Genomic DNA, 21722 nt, shown 5'->3' with positions numbered 1-21722 from the left:
AACAGCAAAATAGTCTTTAAAAAGACTAGAAAATCACAAAAACAACACGGATACCACGCTGAAGAATTTAATGAAAATTAAAACTGTCTTAGCGCCTCGGCCACCACAGCCTTCATACATTAAGATCTCTACCTTATGGAGAAATAGATTATCTAGATTGTGCAATGATAGTTTAGATTTGGAAAGACAGATTAATGAATTAATTGATATGTTTTTACAAAGGGGTTACACTATGCAGGTGATTACTGAATCAATTGAAAAGCTGTTAAAAGCTAATATAAATTATCAAAGAAATAATGTTTATACTGGAGTGGGACAAAATAAGGTGAATAAAAAACAACGACAAAGGAATAATACACAAGATAATATTTATTTTGTTACTACTTATAATATACTGAGTGAGCAAATTTGGGAATCTATAAAATATTATTGGAAATTTTTAGTACAAGATAAACTGGTGAATAAATGTATTCCTAATGCTCCTCAGGTGGCTTATAATAGAGGACAGAATCTGGGAGATAAGTTAATCAGGGCATATTATGTTTGTCCAACTGATAAATTAAATCTTTCAGTGTCCGTTTTTGGAACTGTGCCATGTCATACTTATAGTATATATCCCCTTATTAAATTGCACTTTTCTAGAATAAATGATATAATATTTAGATCACAGAAATGTTTTTCTTGTTATACCTCTGGTGTTGTTTATTGTCTCAGATATCCCTGCAACCTTTTCTATATTGGGGAAACGAAAAGAAAATTTAGAATAAGGTTGCAGGAGCATGTTCGTGACATTAAAAGGAAAGCATTGGAAAGCCCAGTTGCATTGCACTTTATGGAAAAGCATAGTTGTAATGCTAATTTATTGCAAGCAACTATATTAGAACAAGTTTTTGTGAAAAAAGGAGATGACAAATTATTAAAAAATATGTTATTATATAAGGAAACTATTTTTATATTAAAGTATAATACATTGTTACCAATGGGTCTGAATACAGAAGTTAATTGGAGGTGTTTACTTTAATACATAATTCATATTTGTATATTTTAGTGCTTGTATTTGTTGTATTTGTCATAGTATTATAGTATTATTTATATAATTTTTGCTCACTTGCAATTCAGCACTATGAATTGGTTAACTAGCCTATTAAATGAATGGGGGATGGAGCCTATTTAATTGATTGTGTGTATAAAAGGGAATGTTTTCTCACTATTATTCTTGTACTCATTGAAGGCTGTGGTGGCCAAGGCACTAAGACAGTTTTAATTTTCATTAAATTCTTCAGCATGGTATCCGTGCTACTGCTTAATGCTTGGGGTTTAAACAAGAAACTGCACTCCCTGGAAGAATTCCTCACTTTAGAAGATATTGACATCTGTGCAGTCACCAAGACATGGTTCAAAGGTGCAGAGCTACAATGCCTTCTATATGTTCAGACCACAAACTGAGCAAGAAATAACCAAAGGATAAGGTGTATCCATCTTCATTAAGGATAAGTACACCTCAAGACTGGTCAAACAGTATGACTCTCTTGAGCCACTCGGCATCCAATTAACTATAGGGAAAGACCCCTACCACATCATAGCTAGCTATAGGTCCCCACCATGGAAAAGGAAAAGCATAGCCCATACCTGGACTTACTGGAGTCACTTGCCATACAGTCCAACACCTTACTTATGGGCGATTTTAATTATACTGCAATCAAATGGGAAACATACACAACCAGAAATATGCTGGCTCCAAGGTTCTTGGACTTTTTTAGTGCAAATGCTCTGGAACAGCTAGTCAGCACATCCACAAGAGGCTCAAATGTCCTGGACATAGTACCCACTAACATGGGAGAGCATTGCACCCTCCCCATGTGATGTCCTCTCTGGTAAGACTGGACCATAAATCAGTCTTGTTCAATGTTATTATAATACCAGACACCATGTCAAGCTCAAAAATTCTTAGGAATTTTTCTAAAACAATTTTCCTTCTAATAAGTGATGGTATAGCAATGCCCCCTCAAATGCAGACAACACAGACTCATATACAGAGGTGTACACAAATGCCCTGTATCAATACTTAAGCAGCTGCATAGAATAAGCTGTACCTGACCAGATTAAAACCAGGTCTTTCCAAAAAAACAAGCCACCCTGGTGAACCCCTAGTATAAACAGGCTATACAACAATAGAAAGAAGCTAATGTCCAAGAACAAGAGGTAACTGGCTCTGCAGAGGAAGAAATCCATCTCTAGCTTAAACAAACAAATTAGAGAGCTACATCTGAAATCTAAATGGGAATACCCAGATATGCTCTAAACTGGTTGTGAATGGTACCACCCATACTCAAACAGAGGTAATAGTCAACCTGCTAGTTGACAGATTTGGAGAAAACTTCATGCCCCTGTCTCCTCCAGTCATCCCCTCAAGTATACCTGCCACCATTCCTCAGCCTATTATCTCAAGAAAGCAGGTCATCTTGGCGCTCTCCAAGGCCAAAAACAGGGTATCAATGGGATCAGACAACATCCCAGGTTGCTTTTAAACAACTTAAAACATAACCTAGCTGACTGACTTGGATCCCTGTTTAATCCCAGCCTGAGAACTGGATATGTTCTGGCTGAATGGGAGACAGCAACAGTAATCCCTCTGCACAAAGGGGGGTCATCAACTGACCCTGGGAATTATAGACCCATAAGCTTCACTAGTATAATCTGCAAGGCAATGGAAATATTCATTATGGCACAAAAAACACAAAAACTGATAGGCCAATGAGGAGCCATAAATATGATAGAGTAGACTATTAAGGATAAGAAAGAAATTATGTATTGTTACTATTATGCAAAAAAAAAACAGAATTTCAAGACAGAGGATATACAAAGAGATAAAGAGATAAATTAGAGGAAAGAATAATACTTCCACAGGAAAAAATGAAAGAAGCTTCAAATAAAAAATTGCATTTATTAATACAACAGATTTTTGAAAAACTGTATATAGATCAAGAAACTATGACCTGTTTGGAAAAAGACACATCTGAGAAAGTGCAAAAATGTAAACAGCAAAACCTAGATGTTTTTGAAAGTATAAAGAAGAAATATGGACATGGGAAAGAAAGAGAGATTTGATATGGTGCAATATTTATGAAAGGAGAAAGCCAAGTTAATTAATATAAAGAAGGCAGCCCCAAAGATATTCAAAGAGAAATACAGGCAAAGGCATCCAGATATGGAAAACTTCACATTAAAGAAATTAAGATCAAAAAGATGCAATGTAGAAAAGAAGATTAGTAAAGAAGAAGTTAAAGAAATAGAAGTTGAAGTTATGGAGTACCTCTGAAGTGAAGGATTTAATGTAGAGTGTTTAACATAGACTATATCACAGCATGATGGAGTGAGTCTGCAGAATAAGGAAAAGCAAGAAGATCAGGAGACATGTGAAGAAGAAATATGGACATGGGAAAGGAAAAGAGATTTAATATGGTGTAATATTTATGCAAAGGAGAAAGCAGAACTGACCAATACAAAAAGGGCAGCACCAGAGATATCTGAAGAGAAATACAGGCAAAGGATCCAGGTATGGAAAATTTTACGATACAAAAAATAAGAAGACTGAGAGGACAAGTAGAAAAGGAGATTAGTAATCGAGAAGTCAAAGAAATAGAAATTGAGTTTATGGAGCACCTGCAAAGTGAAGGATTCAGTGTTGAAAATATAATATATAAATCACCACAACAAGATAAAGTAATGGATATCCAAATTAAGGGAAAACCAGTGGAACAGGAAGCAATTGGTCAGGTGCCATATCAACATATTTTGGAGGCTTCCACAGGGAACCAGTATAAACATTCACTTGAAGCTAGACGCCAAGGGAAGGAACAGGAAAATGTGGAAACTGATGCAGTCAATATTGAGGAGTGATAGGCCAGTGAGTTCCCATATGACAGAGCAATGGATGGCACAGGATGAAATTGAAGAGAAAGTGCCACAGGAAGATGCTAAAGAACTTTCTATAGAATGCCGCAGGAAATGGAAAATAAAGGATATGTCCTCAGTCCGGAAGAAAATGAACTAAGAGAAGTATTACTTGATTTAATGGACATAGATGTATTAAGATCAATGAAAGAAAAGACTACAGAAGGTCAATAAAACCCCAAAAGTCAGAAGCCTGACAAAACAAATGAACACAGTAATTAGGACTGTCCATAGAGATCCATGCAGTATAACAGAAGTAAACAGGATATATTACTGTGCTGCTAAACTAACTGATAAAGTTTTACCACAAGATCACAATGTAGTGGAGGAAAGGAAGGGGACAAATCGAATACCATCATGGAAGTATCGAATAGAGAAAAATATAAAGCAATTAAGACAAGAAGTGTCACTGTTAAAAGACTATAGAAGAGGGAATAGAGCAACAAAAATACTAAGAAAGATAGATGTGATAAAAGCAATGCACAATATTAGAACAGACCAGGATCTATCATGCACTATCACAAATAACAAACTAACAATTTCAGCACAGGTGGAAAAACTTAGAAGATATACAGATTAATATAAAGGAAAAGTACAAGATAAGCAATTTATTGATGACCCAAAAAAGTTTTATAGAGAACTGGGAAACAAGGTAAAAGGAATTAAAAGACCACCAAAAAATGAAGAAGTAGATGCATTTTGAAGAAGTATATATGAAGATCCTGTGGAATATAACAAATATGCTAAATGGATAAAAGAAGCACAAGAAAGAATAAGAAGTTTAAAGGTACAGGATATGAAATGGGATGAAGTAACAGCCAGAGACATTGAAACAAAGTTAAGGAAAGCCTCTGATTGGAGAACCCCAGGCCCAGATGCAGTACCTAACTTTTGGTTAAAAGTTTTAACATCTTTGCATGAAGATTTAGCCATGAGTAAGAACTATTTATATGTGCAGCCTGAACAGACACCAACCTGGCTAACAACAGGTAAAACAATGCTTCTACTTAAGAGTGAACCTTCAAGCTACCCCAAAAATTATACATCAATAACACGTTCCAACAACTTATAAACTATACAGGGGAATTGATGGTGACAGAGTTTATAGTCATTTAGAAGAAAAACAATTATGGCAGTATAAAAAAAGGGCAATAAAAGAAAGTCATATGGAACAAAGGATAATTTGCTGTTAAATAAAGTCATAGGTTCATAGGTTCATAGGTAGGTACTAAGCTATCGGTCCAAGGGCCTACATAAGCCTAGCCAACAAGGTTCCCTGGCTTATGCCACCCAAGAAAGTTATTTTCCTGTGCCACTGTCGATCAGAGACACAGAAGTGATCCCCGGGATGTATTTCCTATTTCCCATCCACTCATCAAGATTTTTCTTGAAGAGTGCTAATGAAGAACTTTGCTTGACATAGATGGGTAGATTATGGGAAGTCTCTGGGACAGGAATCTATCCCTCCAGCATGTCCTGTTTATTGTGGTGACAAGGTGTAGGTCCCTAGAGGGTGTAGCTCAGAGGGATTGGGATTTCTTTAGGTGTAGCATGTCCAACAGCTCTGGGTTTGACATAGCTTTATATGTTAGGCAGAGATCACCTTGGAGTAGGCAATATGCTATGGAGTAAAGCTGGAGTTTTTTGAGACGGTCAGTGTAGGGCATTTGTTTGAGGCCAGTAATCCTCTTTGTGAGGTACTTCTGTGGCCTTCCCAGCTGCTGCAGATATCTTGTGAGGTACATTCCAAAAGGGGCTATGTACTCTATAATGGGTCTAATGAGTGTCGAGTAGAGGGGAACAATGACCTCTTTTTTCCTGGATGAGAACCCTTTTATGATGAAGTGTGCCATGTAGAAGGACTTCCTGACTACTGCGGCGATGTGACTATCAAAGGAGAGACTACTGTCGACCTGGGTCCCAAGGTCTCTTATCACACATTCGGTGTTAAGTAGATTGCTGCCTATGTGGTAGTTCATGGGCATCTGTCTCAGCGAGGCCCTTCTGTAGGATGTCCACATCATTTGGGGACTTGACTATGGCTCCTAGTTTGCAGTCATCTGCAAACTTCATTAGCCAGAGGCCTTCTGTGTTATCCTGTACTTCATAGTGGAGAACTGTAAAAAGGGGAAGAATCTAAGTATGGCATGGATTGACTAGAAAGAAGCATTTGATAGTATCCCACATTCATGGATAAAACAGTGCTTAAAAATGTATAAGATACACCCTACACTGATTGACTGCATTATAATGACCATGAAACAGTAGCAGACCACTTTGCAATTAAGCCATGATAAAGGACAAATTATTATCCCAGGTATAAAAATTCAAAGGGGGATATTCCAAGGTGACTCTCTGTCACTCTTTCTATTCTGGTTTGTCCTTAACTCATAAAGCTGTTTACTTAACAGCTTAGGCTACGGCTATAATCTGGCTCCTAGACTTCTCATCTTCTCTTTGTAGATGATTTAAAACTGTATAGCTCATCAGATGAGGAACTGAAAGCACAGCTGCAGATTGTCAAAGTTTTTCAGATGATATTAGAATGTCATTTGGCCTTGATAAATGTGCAAAAGAAACCTTTAAAGCAGGAAAACATCAGTTTTGGACAAAAATGTGATATAAAAGAACTTCAGCAAGAGGGAGTGTATAAATAATTGGGAATTGATGAAGGATCAGCAATAAAACATGAACAAATGTGAACAAAACTTAGCAAGGAATACTTCAGGAAACCTAAATTAATCCTGAAATCAGCGTAGTCATCTAGGAATAAAATCCAAGCTATAAACCAATAAACCAGTTTGCTCTTTCTGTCCTAACTTACAGTTTTGGAGTGATTGATTGACCCCAAAATGAGTTGGATAGATTAGATATTAAAACAAGAAGGATGTTTCATGCGCACCAAATGATTTTTAAAAATCAGTGCATACTAAGATCATATATTGCCCATTCCGAAGGAGGGATGGGCCTCCTTGAAACTGATTACATGTATAGATCTGCAGTCATGGGACTCCACACATATCTGCTGACCTCTCAAGACTCAAACCTAGTAAAAGTGTTGAAACATGAGGAGAATAAATCTGAGATGACTTCTCTGCTTATTCTAGCAGAAGCATATTGGCATCAAGCAGGAATGGAAATCAAACCAGAAGTAGATAAAAATTAGGCAGCAACTGAATGTGCCAAAAAACAAAAGAAAGAATATAAGGTGAAGGACCAGATGAAAAAGGCAAGAAATGTGGAATGTATAAATATAATTACAAGTATAGAAAACCTCTGGAAGAACCTCATGTTGATCAGGAATGAACTTAGGAATTGTTAAGGAGAGACAAATTCAAACCAAGAGATGAAAGGTTAATACTAGTGGCCTAAGATAGTGGGCTACATACAAACTGGTTTACAAAGTCCATTGAACAGGTGGGAGAAACAGACAAATGTAGGTTTTGTAAAACCGAATTGGAAACAGTCCCACACCTCATTGCTGGTTGTAACATACTAACGGCAGAAGGACTGTATACTGAAAGGCATAATAATGTAGCAAGACTGTTGCACTGGGGATTGTGCAAACATTATGGTATCGAAGTGGCTGAAAAACAATGGAAACATGAGCCATAAAGCATCATAGAAAATGATAGTCTATATCACATGGGATCATCCATTACCAACAGTTCAAGCTGCTATAAAACCAGATATAGCAGTTCAAGAAAAGAAGACAAAAATAGCATTGATCATTGAAATCACCACACCCAGTGACTACAGTGTCCTGTGTACAGAGAGACACAAAGTTAATCAGGATTTGCAAGCAGAAATGAGAGCAATGTGGAAAAAGATACCCAGATATTTCTAATAGTAGTAGGAGCAACGGGTCTTATAAAGAACAGTTTACAATCATATTTAGAGATGTTACCAATATGTGTAACTCCATACGAACTGCAGAACGAGTCATTACTGGGCAAACTCTGGGTGCTTTGAAGAGCACTTTTAGCTGACATCAAAGAGTGAAACAATACCAATTTCATGAACTTTAATCATACTTTGACTTAGAAATGGGGTCCATTTCCATCATGGTATTAGAAACCCAAAAGATTTGGAGAAATTAAAAAAGGGAGGCACATTATTATCAAGGACATAGGTAATCTCCAAACCCTGGAACCAACTCAATTCAGACTTGTTAAAGGTAGATCATGCCTGTTAAACATGTTTGCCTTTTTTGAGAAAGTCATCAAGGCCCTGGACAAGGGAAAGACAGTGCATACCATCTATTTTGACCTAGTCAAGAATTTGTCACAATCCCCCACTCAGGTATTATACTGAAAATCTGCCAGTTGGGAATTAACCTCTACACTACCAGATGGGTAGCCAGCTGGCTCACCGATAGGACACATACTGTCAAAATGGGTGACTTCACCTCTAGCAAAAGACCAGTCACCAGTGGAGTACCACAGGGTTCTGTGCTGGGCCCCTTATTGATTGGAATTTATTTCTCAGAAGTCCAGGGAAACTTGGATGGCCTGTGGCTGACCAAGTTTGCTGACAACTGCAAATTTGAAGTAATCATTGAGTCCCCAGAGATGTTAATATAGTGCAGACAGGGTTAATGCAGACAAATGATTCATGCCAAAGCCACAGATTAATGCTAAATGCAAAAAAAAATCATTATTATTCCCTTTGCGAAAGCTGACATTCCTGATAATTACACTATAGACAGCACCCAGCCTAGTGTAGACCCAGTGGTACGTGATCTTCAGGTCGATAGCAATCTGAACTTTGACCATCATGTATCCACAGCTGTAAGGAAATCCTTCTATATGATACATCTTATAAGTAAAGCCATTGCATCTAGATCTAAGAACTATAATTCCATCATCAGACCAGTCATTGAGGAGAACACTCCCTTTTGAATGTACCACACCAGACACCTGCAACAACTGGAGAGACCACAAAGCTTTCTCACCAAGAAATTACAGAGTACACAAAACAGGTCTTATGTGAAAAGACTGAAAGCCCTGTCACTGTATTCTGTCTCCTAGAGGTTGCTAAGGAGTGACCTGTGCCTGGCTTACAGGGCAGTCTCTGACCCAGCCCTGATGACACATTCATAAATCAAACTGTAGGAGGGTCACTCACTTCAGGGATCTTATCCTATCCCCTGACATGAACAGGTCATGTTGGAGATATAGATAAATCTCCCAGAGATGGCCACTTCTCTGGAACAAGCTTCCAGTTCATGTGAAACAGAGCCCCTCCCTGACCATCTTCAAACGTAACCTAGATTAATGGATCTGTGACAGCAAATTCACTCTTGGATTGGTGCTCATGTCCCTCCTAGACAGAGGAAGTCAGTATCACCCACCATATTCCCTTACATCTGCGAACTTCACTCACCTAACTACTGAGAATTGGGACAACTCGGGATAAATATGGCTAGGCTTCTAAGGGCTCTAGAGCCATTAGCCTAGTAACCACCTATGAACCTATTTTGACCCAAATTTGTGTTTAGCAAAAAGGCAAGTGCATTCATTCTACTACACTTAAAGTCACTTAGCTATTTAAATCAGTTTTGAGCAGTTTCTATCATTTTCTACATTTTTACTGTGCTTCATTTTACTATATTTTCTCTGAAATTGAAGTTACAGCTCTTATTTTAAGTCATTTTACAGACTGCTCTGTGCTTCAAGTAGTTCCCTGGAATGCTAGGTGGGTTAATTAGTGTTGCTGCATTTGTTTGCGGTGCTTTTAGTCTCTTTTCAAAGTTACATTAAACAGACACATTTGGTTAGGTGTGTATGTCATCTAGAGCATGTAGGGTAATTGCTGCAATTCTGGTGATGATAAACACTGTTAGTTATACCCTTAGCTGTTTTTTATTGGTTCTTTAATTTTCCTTGTTTATTTTATATTGCACAGAGCAAAATACCATTGATGTCATTATTCTAAGATTTCTAGATGCTGTGATCCTGTACACAAGCTAAAAACTACACAAACCAACATTTTAACTTAATTTTGCATCTACTTATTCTGCTACACTTAAAGTCATCTAGTTATTTAGACCATGTTACTCCCAGGTTGCCCCTTAAAAGGGACTATGCATGTCACAAATGTTGGCAAAACCCTCATATTGAGTGGAATCCTCCCTTCTCCACAAATGATGCCTAAGCATAAAGAAAAGATAATTGGCATCTACAAATGGCTAATTAATTTATGTCATTCTAGAGGAATCCAGTATGTACTAACATGGATTGTGATGCCTGACAGTACTACACTCTTTGCAAAAGAATGGTCTGCATCTCTCATTCAAAGGCTTCCTCTTACTAGTTAAAGCTATAACTTGCCCCATAGTTTTTTTCATTCAGTTAATGAACATGTTAATGCAGTAAACATAGTATCACAACAGGATAAAATTAAAGTAGCTCTACTCAATATCAGAAGTTGAAACAGCAAGCTGCCCTAACTTGAGGCAGCTCTGCATTTGGAAGTTATCCATATATGTGAAATCACTTAAATCTTGTTTAATTGCCCACAAAACACTCCCTCCATTTCTGGGTTTAACACCTGCTATGCCTTCATACTCTAGCAACTGTGATGGCATATTGGTATTTCTCAAATACCATATTACCTCTAGAGAGATTCCCAGAGACCCAGAAACTGAACTTAAGTGATCTACAACTCATACTTAACAAAAGTCAACTATTAGTTTATTACATATTCATGACACTTTCTATGACTCCAGAAGTTTGTATCAGGTTGATAAACATTATAGCTGAACTCCTTATAAATTATAAAGAAGATCTCCATTGGGGTATGCTTGGTAATGCACATGAAGTTACCTGTTTTAGAGACATCTAAGTAATATAACAAAGCATTAATATTAAAAATAATGTGCAAATTCCACCAAGATTAGAGAACCCTTCTGACACAAATGAACATAGGAAAACGTCTCTCAAAGAAACCCACTTGGCACTCTTAGAAGGTTGAATATTATCCCATTTGCAGTGGAAATGACCATGAAAATGGCATCTAAATCAAAGAATAAGAAAGTGGTGCGTGGTGGAAAATGGAACTTGGAATACACACGACTGCACAATTCTCTAGCCTCCTTAAGCACTCTGCTACAACGTCAGAGTCTCATCATGTCAACTTGAGTAAGATCAATGAAACCATGTTCTCCAGTGCTCTCCAGGTGGACAGCATTGGTAACTCTGTGGATGTCTTGGTAAAGGCATATAATAGTTCTGTCAACTATACCTTGGACTCCTTAGCCCAAAAATATGTCTGCCTTGTCTCTGTGAAGAAATATAGAACTTAGTTTGACTATTCTTCTCATACAATGCATAGAGCTGGGTGCAGGTTTGAGCATTACTGGAGTCAGGCTTGGCCTTTGGAATAACAGGATTGATTTTGATGAGTATTATGCTAATTGTCAAACTGTGGTATTCCAGGGAAAAAGTCAGAATATCTTTCATTGGAAATCTCCTCAATGGCTAACTGACCAGCTGCATTCTTCAGGGTTGTGGAGACGCTGTGCTGACTGGTTCACTCTGCCACCAGAAGAATGTTGTAAAAAAGCTAAGTAAGAGATAGCAGTTCAATTTTCACTAATAGGCTTGCCTCCAGTAGGCCTGTTCTTCCTCCATCTAATTCCAAGACAGGCAGAGTGAGTCTTTCTTCTCCTTCAGATCCTTGATCAGTGTTCTTTATTCCAGATTTTGAAGAGTTCATTACCATCATTAACACTCTGAAACTAACAACTTGCAGATTGGACCCTTCTCCAGCTGGAATTGATTTGGCCAGTTTTGATGTGCTATGTCCAGTACTTTATAGGATCTTGGTATTATCTTTGAGGGAAGGGATATTTCCTTCTGCCTTGAAGGAGGCCTTGGATATCCCAACCCTCAATAAATGAGCTCTTCATCCAAATAACCTAAATAATTACTACCCAGTCTCTTATCTTCCATTCCTAGGTAAGATTATTAAGAAAGTTGTTTCTTAATAGCTGGAAACCTATCTCCATGCTAGTGGACTCATGGATCTTTTTCAGTTAGGCTTTCATACTCACTATATGACTGAAACTCATACCTCTCAACTGTCCCTGATTTTCAGGGACATCCCTGATTTTGACTCAAATTTTAACTCTGTTCCTCTTAATCCCTCCTAAAACTAGTGACATTTGGAGGAAAGGTGGTGAATTACACTTAATGAATAATGACAATAATTAAGAGTTATAAACTTATTTTACTTCAGATAATGTGTATTAATTCATATGCTCTGATACTGTCAATGTTTCAAGTTAATAGCACTAATATTTTAAAAGTGTCTTTGATTGTCCCTGATTTTTTCTTGACTTGTCCCTGATTCTGTTGAAATTTGTCCCCGATTGGTTGAGAGGTCTGCTGAAACTGCTCTAATTAGAGTAGTTAATGATCTCCTTACAGCAAGAAACCAGAGGCAATACACAGTGCTGGTCCTCCTAGATTTCTCTTCAGCTTTTGATACAGTAGATCATGGCATCTTAATAGACTACTTGCAATTGTACTGTGAAATTTCAGTTATGGTTCTTGACTGATTTTCTTCTTAATCAATCTTCATGCCATTGGCTTGGCTGCAGGAGTCTACATGGTTCTATTTTGGTTCTCATTTGTTTACCAAATATATCCTTCCATTCAATAATCTATTGAGAGAAAGAGGTTTAGTGTGCCATGGTTACACAGATCATACCCAGATCTATTTTTCTTTCCCTCAAAATGAGATGGCACTCATTAATTCTCTGATTGATAATCTTAATGTTATAAGTACATGTTTCAATTAAAATCACTTAAAACTGAACACTGCAAAGACGTCTCAATTCAAATCACTTAGTGTACATGAAAAAGACTAAGGTCATTGCAGTTCAAACAACTCTGAAAGATTCCACTGCTTGGCCGTTACTAAAGTATATATTGTATGGACGAGGTAAGTTTGAGTTTTCTAAAAAGATGTGAAACTTGAGGGTTATTATCAACTTACCCCTGACAGTGAAGTCTTCTTACTTCCACCAGAAAATATCAAGTATTAAACACCTAATACTTCAATGCAATGGTATCTTCCAGACTGGACTACTGTAATGCCTTGTACCTGGGACTACCTAACAGTAAGTTGGATTGTTTGCAAATGGTACATTACCATAATATTACTGCAGTTTTGCTTACTGTTCATTGACTTCTAATCTGTTATAGAAATGTTTTCAAGATTCTGGTGTCAGCATAGCTGTCCAGTCTGGACTTAGGTTCCTGCTACCTGAAGGAGCTTATTGAACCCAACTACACTGCATGGGTTTTGCATTCAGTTTCTTAGGGGGTGCTAGTGGTTCCATGGGTGAATCTAGAAACTTCTGGTTTCTGCTCATTTCATTATCTGGCCCTTTATCAGTGGAATTCCCTACCTGGGTGGCTTTGGGAGTACCGCACACTTGCTGGCTTTAGCAGACATTAAAAATGTATTTGTTTGATATCATATGATGAGTATGGATGATATTTTATTACTCTACTCCTACTTTTGTTTAGGATTTTATTTATTTTAATTGTAATTCTGCTTTAGCCTTAAAACAAATTAGTGAACTGGAGCTTGAAGGACATGTCTTGAAAGACATCCAACAGTTAAAGACCACAAGGGAAGAAAACAAATCCAAGGTCACCATAATACATTGACAGTTAGATAAACAATGCCACAAATTACTGGGGCACCAAGACATTCTGAGCTGTAACAATCAACAAATTTAAGAACTCACATATAAACAAAGAAATCTGGAGCTAAAAATTAATGACTTGGAAAATCATGTTTGCAGAAACATCCTACCAGTCATCAGCTTATCTAACAGTCTTGAAGGGGATAATCCAGTGCCCCACATATGAAAAGAATTTGCCATCTTTCTTATGAAACTTACTCCCTGGAAAATGAATGGGCACTGCATCCAGACAAAGAACCTCTACACTTGGCTCAAACTTTTCATCTTCTGGTGTCTCAGGTAGAGACATTCAAAAATGTCTTCAAGGGGCTAGAGAACTATGTCCCAAGTGTCAAATTAGCAGAGTCCTGGTTAGTTACCCTCAGGTTATAGCACCTATCTGTTTAATAAAAGGAAAGCCTTCATTCTGACACTGCAAAGACTCACAGAGCAAGGCTTCAATATACAACTGCAATTCCCAGCCACAGTGGTAGTCCAAAGAGGATTGATTCTTAAAGTTGATTTATGATATTCTAAGAAGAAGGTGAATTTCTAGATAGGAACCATATTAAATTCTGTTCTAGCCTTTCCTGAAATTCCAAATCCACTGAGGAGATACCAAAAGAAAGTTATGCCAATCTCCAACAGTGAAGGGAAAATCGCCTGGTAAGAAATAATAAATAAGTAAATAAATAAATAAATAAATAAAATTGTGAGAAAACCTGCAAAATGCAGATAAAAAGTCAGACCTGCTTTATATCCTGCCAACAGATACAGAATATATTTGAACATTCCAACAAGTTTATTCTATTGTCATGTCCCTCTGATGAAAAAGAAAAGGTTTTAATGGACATTGCTAGTCCTGACCCGTAGCAAAAAGCGTTGGACATTACAGAACAGGCTCAAGATCATACAGCCTTATTACAGGATGTGACGGTGGAGACTAACATATCTCTTCCCACCTGAGAGGTATGAATGGAAGAAAAAGTACATCTTACTTGGTTGTGCCTCTAGACCTTGTGCTGGCATTCTGGAACTACTGCGATATATGGCATAAAAGAACTGTGTGCCATAGCGCTCTCACTTTTCCTTGCTCTCTTATTGATTCCATTTTTTTTGCTTTTGCTTTTAACCAGATACTCAGCTCCTTTTCTAATCAACTGAGAACTGAGCACAATTATAATATAACAGTCTTAATGACTGCATGTATTACAGCAATGCCACTTTTTATCTTAAACGGTTACTAATGAAACCACAACAGTGCCAATTTGAACTGCTCCTGTTACCCGAGAACTGTATAATGGGTCAATGGGAAAATGAATGCAGAAGAGAGCCAATGGCATGCCCCCTTTGGGATCTTGACAGGCACTTAACCATTGATGCTCTACTGTATCACACATCTGGATGCACCACACAGGCTTATTTGTGCAATGCCCTTCGGGAAGATCGAGGATGTTATTTGGGGCGTCTCATCCTATTTTCACTCCTGCCAGACATGACAAACCAGACACAGCTTTCTGACTTCAGCTGCATTTATCTATTACTGCTAAACACCAGGATAAATTGTATCCCTAAAAATGAACAAGTACCTGTTCATACCTTACACCTCCTTACTCTCCCTTCTTCACTCACTTTCTCACTTTTATTAATTTTTCTCCGTTGGTTTTCTCTCTAAATAAACCATACACCTGCTTTTCTCTCACTTTATATTGCAGTTCCTGTTTGTGCTATACTAACTTACCTTTAATTTCTCTATAAACTGGCTAAAATTTCTCTAAATATTAATTCATTGTCATGTAACTCTATGCTTTTCTCCCCAGGCCTCCGCTGAAAATAGGCTCCTACCTAGTCGGACCTTTCCTGGTAATTAAATGTCAATAAATAAATAAATGTACTAATCTGCATGAAGTCTTAGTACAAGTGCAAGCATCACTAGTGCATTGTAACTGACTGGCAACAAACTGAACAGAGGAGCAAGAAGGAAACTAGATAACACAGGCATTAACAACTATCACCTCTCACTCTTCTGTTTATTCCTGCCATCTGTTAGAGATAAGTTACACATCCATTTTTACAAGAGAGAAGTACTCCTTGTACATGTTTTCCTTATTATTGTTTTCACACAACTGGGAGGGATGATAAAGTGTGTTTCAAGCAGACGTAATGAATATCACCTGCCTACTCAGCACCTTTCATACACTAGTCTGTGTGTTCACCTTTCCTCAGTGTTAAACTTGGGATATGCTAAGCATGGTGCTTGATTTTTACTTTAATTACATTAACATAAATACTTTATTCACCATGGATAACAGGACTGCTAAAGCTTTGTGCAGACTTCTTACATGGAATGTCAGGGGATTAAACTCTAAAATAAAATTAGCCTGAGTACCACAAAAAACAGCAGCTTAATCTCCATGTCTCTTGACTCCAAGAAAAGAAGCTAAAGAAAAATACCATCTTCCCAACAAATTTGCTACTGTAACAGGTGACTGATAGTGGCTAGTAGTGACCAAGGCTCAAATGGAGTTCTGGTTTTAATCAGGGACATACTGGGCTGGACCAAAATAGTCTTGAGAGTGGACAGTGATAGCAAAGTGGGTGATAGCAAAAATTAAAATGACCCCAGTATATGTAGCGGTTGCCAACTTATATGAACCAAATGAATACAATAAAACCCATTTTAGAGTTTCTGTGAAGGATTGACTATGTCTGGGAAACAGTACAAGACAATCACTATAAGAGGAGACTTTAACGTAGTGTTAGGTAAGACACAAGATTATAGGGGATAGCCCATGCTTCTCTAGATGGGATATCCCCTGTAACACCCAAGATTATATGGGATATCCCATCTAGTGAAGCAAGCTGCTATAATCTGGGAATGGATGAAGGATTTTTTTTCTGGCAGATATATGGAGATCCATAAACTCTATGAAACAAGATTAGATTTTCTTCAGCACAAAAAAGAATAGCTGGTAGATTGGATTTATTCTTGGTCAGCCATCATCTGTTGATGAGGATGAAAACAATGGAATTCCTACCTAAGTCCTTATCTGATCACAGCATGGTGATGTGGGATAACATCAGCAAGCACTTGCATCTTCTGCAGGGAAATGCTAGACTTGAACCCATAATCTTGAATGATCCTATGGAAATAAAAGCCTTTAGGAGCTATGTTGTACAGCCTTTGCAAGATTTACATGATATCTCCAACTCAGTATGGTATGTGTATGTTACATCCAAATAAAATTAGTTAGACTTTGCACAGTGTTTAGGGGGGAAAAGAAATAAAGAACCAGTTACAAATCTCAATCTCATCCAAGTCACCCAACATCAAGTAGAAAGAATCTGACATAAGTAATCTTTGCACATGGAAATAAATCACTTAACAAAAGAAGTTAAGGGGATTAAATAGGCACTTCAACATCAGAAATGGGAAAGGGTAAAATAATATTATTGAGCAAAGCAAATCAGTTCACCCAAATCTCTATCAAATTACCTGAGATAATGCAAACAGACCCATTCCATTCAGTTTATTTAGGATGAAAGTAGATCCAGTTATTACTCAGGGCAAACAATGACCAGTAACGCACTATACCAAATACCATTATAATATTATCTTATCAAATGGAGAGACTTTTTCGAAGTGACAATATGGCCTTCGTTAAAGGGAGAATGGAAGGAAAATCTACACAACCCATAACAATGACACAAATAGAGCAAGCCATACAATCCTTGAAAATGAGGAAAGCCCCAAATCTGGGTGTCATTCCAGCTGACTTATATAAATATTTGTAGGAGGAACTTTTTCCATCATTGTTAGCTCTGGTCACTGAAATTCTCCAGAAAGTAGAATTACCTTACCAAGCCAGAGTGACAAATATATCATTTTTCCAAAAGACGGTAAAGATCCCACAGATCCTTTAAATTATAGACCTATCTCTTTGATACAGTAGAGATAAAGATTATAGCCTAAATGTTAACCAGCCAACTGGAAAATGTATTACTGATCTCTTCAATAATACTCAACAGGAATATATACCTGGTAGACAAGGAATCCTAGTCATATTAAGGTATTTCTATAATATCCATCAAATAAGTGGATACATGGCCAAGCCCACAGTGGTGCTATTTACTGATTTTAACAAATAATTTGATTCTATACAGTTGGATATTTGTGGCTTATCCTAGTTGCCTTTGATCTACCTGTAGAAGTTATGGGGTGGTGTAGACTCCTCAGATAACTACAAACAATATGCCGTCCGATTTTTTTGAACTAATTAGTGTAACACGGCAGAGATGTCCACTATCCCTACTATTATTTATCCTGGCAGTGGGATCAGTTAGTCTTTTCATAAAACACAATTATTCCCATTCAGGCATCCAATACATGGGGAATCAAATTAGTACAGATAACTAGATCTCTGACAACTGTACCCTATTTTTCATAGCTCCATAAATGTATATGACTGAAGTATTGCACACCCGCCATGATACTTTATGATCTAGTAATTAACTGGAATAAAACAGTGCTCTTCCCCTAAACTCATACTGACTGCAATTAAAACAGGTTGTTATGGAACTAAGCTTGCAGTGGAGCACAACTCATATGTACCTGGGTATCAAAATATCATACACCCATAATTTCCTAATGGCTTAGAATCTGGATCTCCTCATTGCATTTTGTAGAAATAAATAAATGTATGATCTAACTGAATCTCCCACTATTAGTAAGATTTGCCACAGTTTGCATGTTCTTATTTCTAAAATTACTATTTCTGGCCATATCATACCTCTCAACTGTCCAGATTTTCACAGAATGTCCAGATTTTTTCCTCATATTTATGGTCTGTTCCTCATATAAATTGAGGTTTTCTGGAAAATCATTGAGGATTAAAGTCACTAAATAATAACAGAAATTTGAGTTTCAGACTTCAAATCCTTTAGAAAAGTCATGCTAATGCAAAAGCTGTTATCCTATCAACTTTCTAAGTTTATAGGAGCAATATTTAAAAATTATACTTATGGTTTCATAGGTTCATAGGTTGGTACTAGGCTATCGGCCCTAGGGCCTATACAAGCCTAGGCATAGCAATTCCCTGGCTATTTCTTCTCACAGTATTTACTTCCCTGGACCCCTTATTTTTGGACCTTTGCCCCACCACTATTTTTGGCTTTATCCAGATATTTTGTGCTAAGAGGTTGAGAGGTATGGACTAGATGAATTTCACTTTTAAATGTACATCCACTAAGAAGTAAGCTGCAAACAGCTTTCAACAGCTTTGTAAGGAATAAAAACACCCCAAGCTAGCAAGAAAGAAAATAAAGGCCTCCAAAAATGTAAAAGTCTAGGCTTTCCTAACCTTAAAAGATATGCTAACATCACAGACCTATCCCATTTTGTTATGGCCAGAACCACCCCAGACCTGTATGGGTACTGCCTGAGTTTTAATTGAGCTTTGTTCAAAATATCAAAATAAGTCACTCACAGCCAGGGAACAATGGAAAGTATGGGACCTGGGGGGGGCTAGAGAAAAGGGTATGTAATGGATAGATCCCAAAAAGGTCCACAAAGAATGGCATGTGTGTATATATATATATATATATATATATATATATATATATATATATATATATATATATATATATATATATATATATATATATATATATATATATATATATATATATATATATATATATATATATATATATATATATATATATATATATATATATATATGTTGTTGTTGTCTTTTGGCTTTTCCCGGTTAGGGGTCGTCACAGCAGAACTCCAGTCCGCTAATGATTGGCAGTAGATTTTCACGAACGCCGAGGTGCCAGCTCAAACTTCAACGAAGGCACACCCATTTACGCATGTCTTTCGAACGCCCACCCAACCACGGGGAGGACATGCAGAATCCATATATATATATATATATATATATATATATATATATATATATATATATGGATTCACTTTAGAAGCTTGAAATATTGAAATATCGAAATTCAGTATTTCGAGCCCATAAAGTGGAATCCTGAAAAGAACGAAAACTCAGAAGCGCGAAATTCAAAATCTCGCATACCAGAGATTTTGAATTAGTGCTTCTGCTGTACACAAACACACACCTTCCTCCCCACACACAAACACAAGCTCTGTCCTACATAAAAGCACCACCCAAGTGAGGGGCAAGCCCCCCACACCCCCCACTTAAATATTCTAACTCCGAGGTTGCACTACATACAGAAACACACAAAACACTACCACACAAGCTACATTCTCCTCGCGCACACACATCACAGCAACAAAACACAATAACACACACCACAGCCCCTACCTAAAACCCTTAACACCTAAACACTTACCTGAATCCATAACCACAGCGAAACACCAGAAGTGCTAATTCAAAATCTCTGGTATGCAAGGTTTTGAATTTGCACTTCTGAGCTTTCGCTCTACTCAGGATTCCACTTTAATGGGTTTGAAATACTGAATTTCGATATTTCAGTATTTCGAGCTTCTAAAGTGAATCCATATATATATATATATATATATATATATATATATATATATATATATATATATATATATATATATATATGTGTGTGTGTGTGTGTGTGTGTGTGTGCGTGTGTGTGTGTATGCTATGGATTGCAAACAAAAAGTCATGATTAAAAGTAAATCACATTTGTGTTATAACTGGATTGAACATAATATTTTATATAGGGGTACTGTCTTGCTAAGAGAAAGCATCAACCACTTTTACTTCAGGAGGTCAAAGAATATGACAGTTAGAGGGCTCCACCCTGATGGCAATACAGACAGTTACTAAACTCAAGCAGCCAAGTAAACAAGGAGAACCTGATTCAGGTAATGGGCTGAAAACAATCTCTGACTTCCTATAGACCTCACCCACTCTCAAGACTTAGTGGTGGATTACTACACTAAATATGTGTTGGAGGATGAGAGGCAAGGCAGCAGTGGTCACTACTCTTGAAATTTACATTGATACTAAAACATGGCATTATATCTCAGCAATGAGCAAACATTAGTCAGGCCCAGTGCCAATCTTTTTACACATTTGGTACCTACCATTTCTTCACCTAAGCAGACGTGGCAGGGCAGATGGCACATGTCAGACATGAGCAGCAAAAATGCAGACTATCTCTTCATACTTTGGTCATTTCCATGAGAAAGGCCACACATCAGCCACAGGGATATTGATGAAATCTGTTTCACTGCTCACATGCACAGGTTTGTGGATTCTAAATATACTATCAAATTATCCCACCCTCACCCGAGTTGAGATAAAATGGCTACTGCACATCCAAGCAAATTTTTATCATCCGCAAACACTGGGAAGGGTCGAACATGAACATTAGCCCTGACCTTCACTTCTGTAGTCATAAACTGTTCACTGCACTATCAAAGAAAAATGTCCCAACGCAAACAATGTCAGCAGCAGGAATCATTAGTAGTCAGCTAACTCTTCAGTACAAGCTGTCTTTATTCTTCCATATAAAAAAACATACAGATTGAGCGCTTTCATTCCCTAAACTGGGGACTTCATCAGAATCTAATTACATTCCATAATGAATTCATTTAAATACTGTTTAAAATGTGTGATGCCACCACCATGCTCACTCATTTAAAGGTAACATTACTTTAAATCTCCCAAATAATATATACCAATGGTGAAAACTGTACAGCACTTAGTTAAAAACAACTCTAATTAAAAACATGTTATATTACATACACGTTAAATAAATGTAAACTTTAAAACATTTTAAATGTTGAACTTTATAAACATTTGAATATGTTCTGACATAAAATTCTCCCCACTGTTTACATGAAAAGTGCCCTAAATAAAACCTAAGAGGTAGCTTTCCTCACTAGTATACGTGTTAGGGATACCATTCTATTAACACCTGGTGCATATGTTGCTGCTAAATTTATTTGCCACTTAGTCTATCTTTCCTCTATGCAGTTCCTATAATCACCCCCCCCCCCCCGCCAGGATTTGGCCTAACTCGCTGCACAATGTCAAATAAAAACTGAACAAAGTTT

The sequence above is a fragment of the Protopterus annectens genome, chromosome 2.part0, assembly GCF_019279795.1.
Source record: "Protopterus annectens isolate FY-2018-M chromosome 2.part0, PAN1.0, whole genome shotgun sequence".
Classification (NCBI taxonomy): Eukaryota; Metazoa; Chordata; order Ceratodontiformes; family Protopteridae; genus Protopterus; species Protopterus annectens.
Note: the sequence above shows the minus strand (reverse complement) of the source record.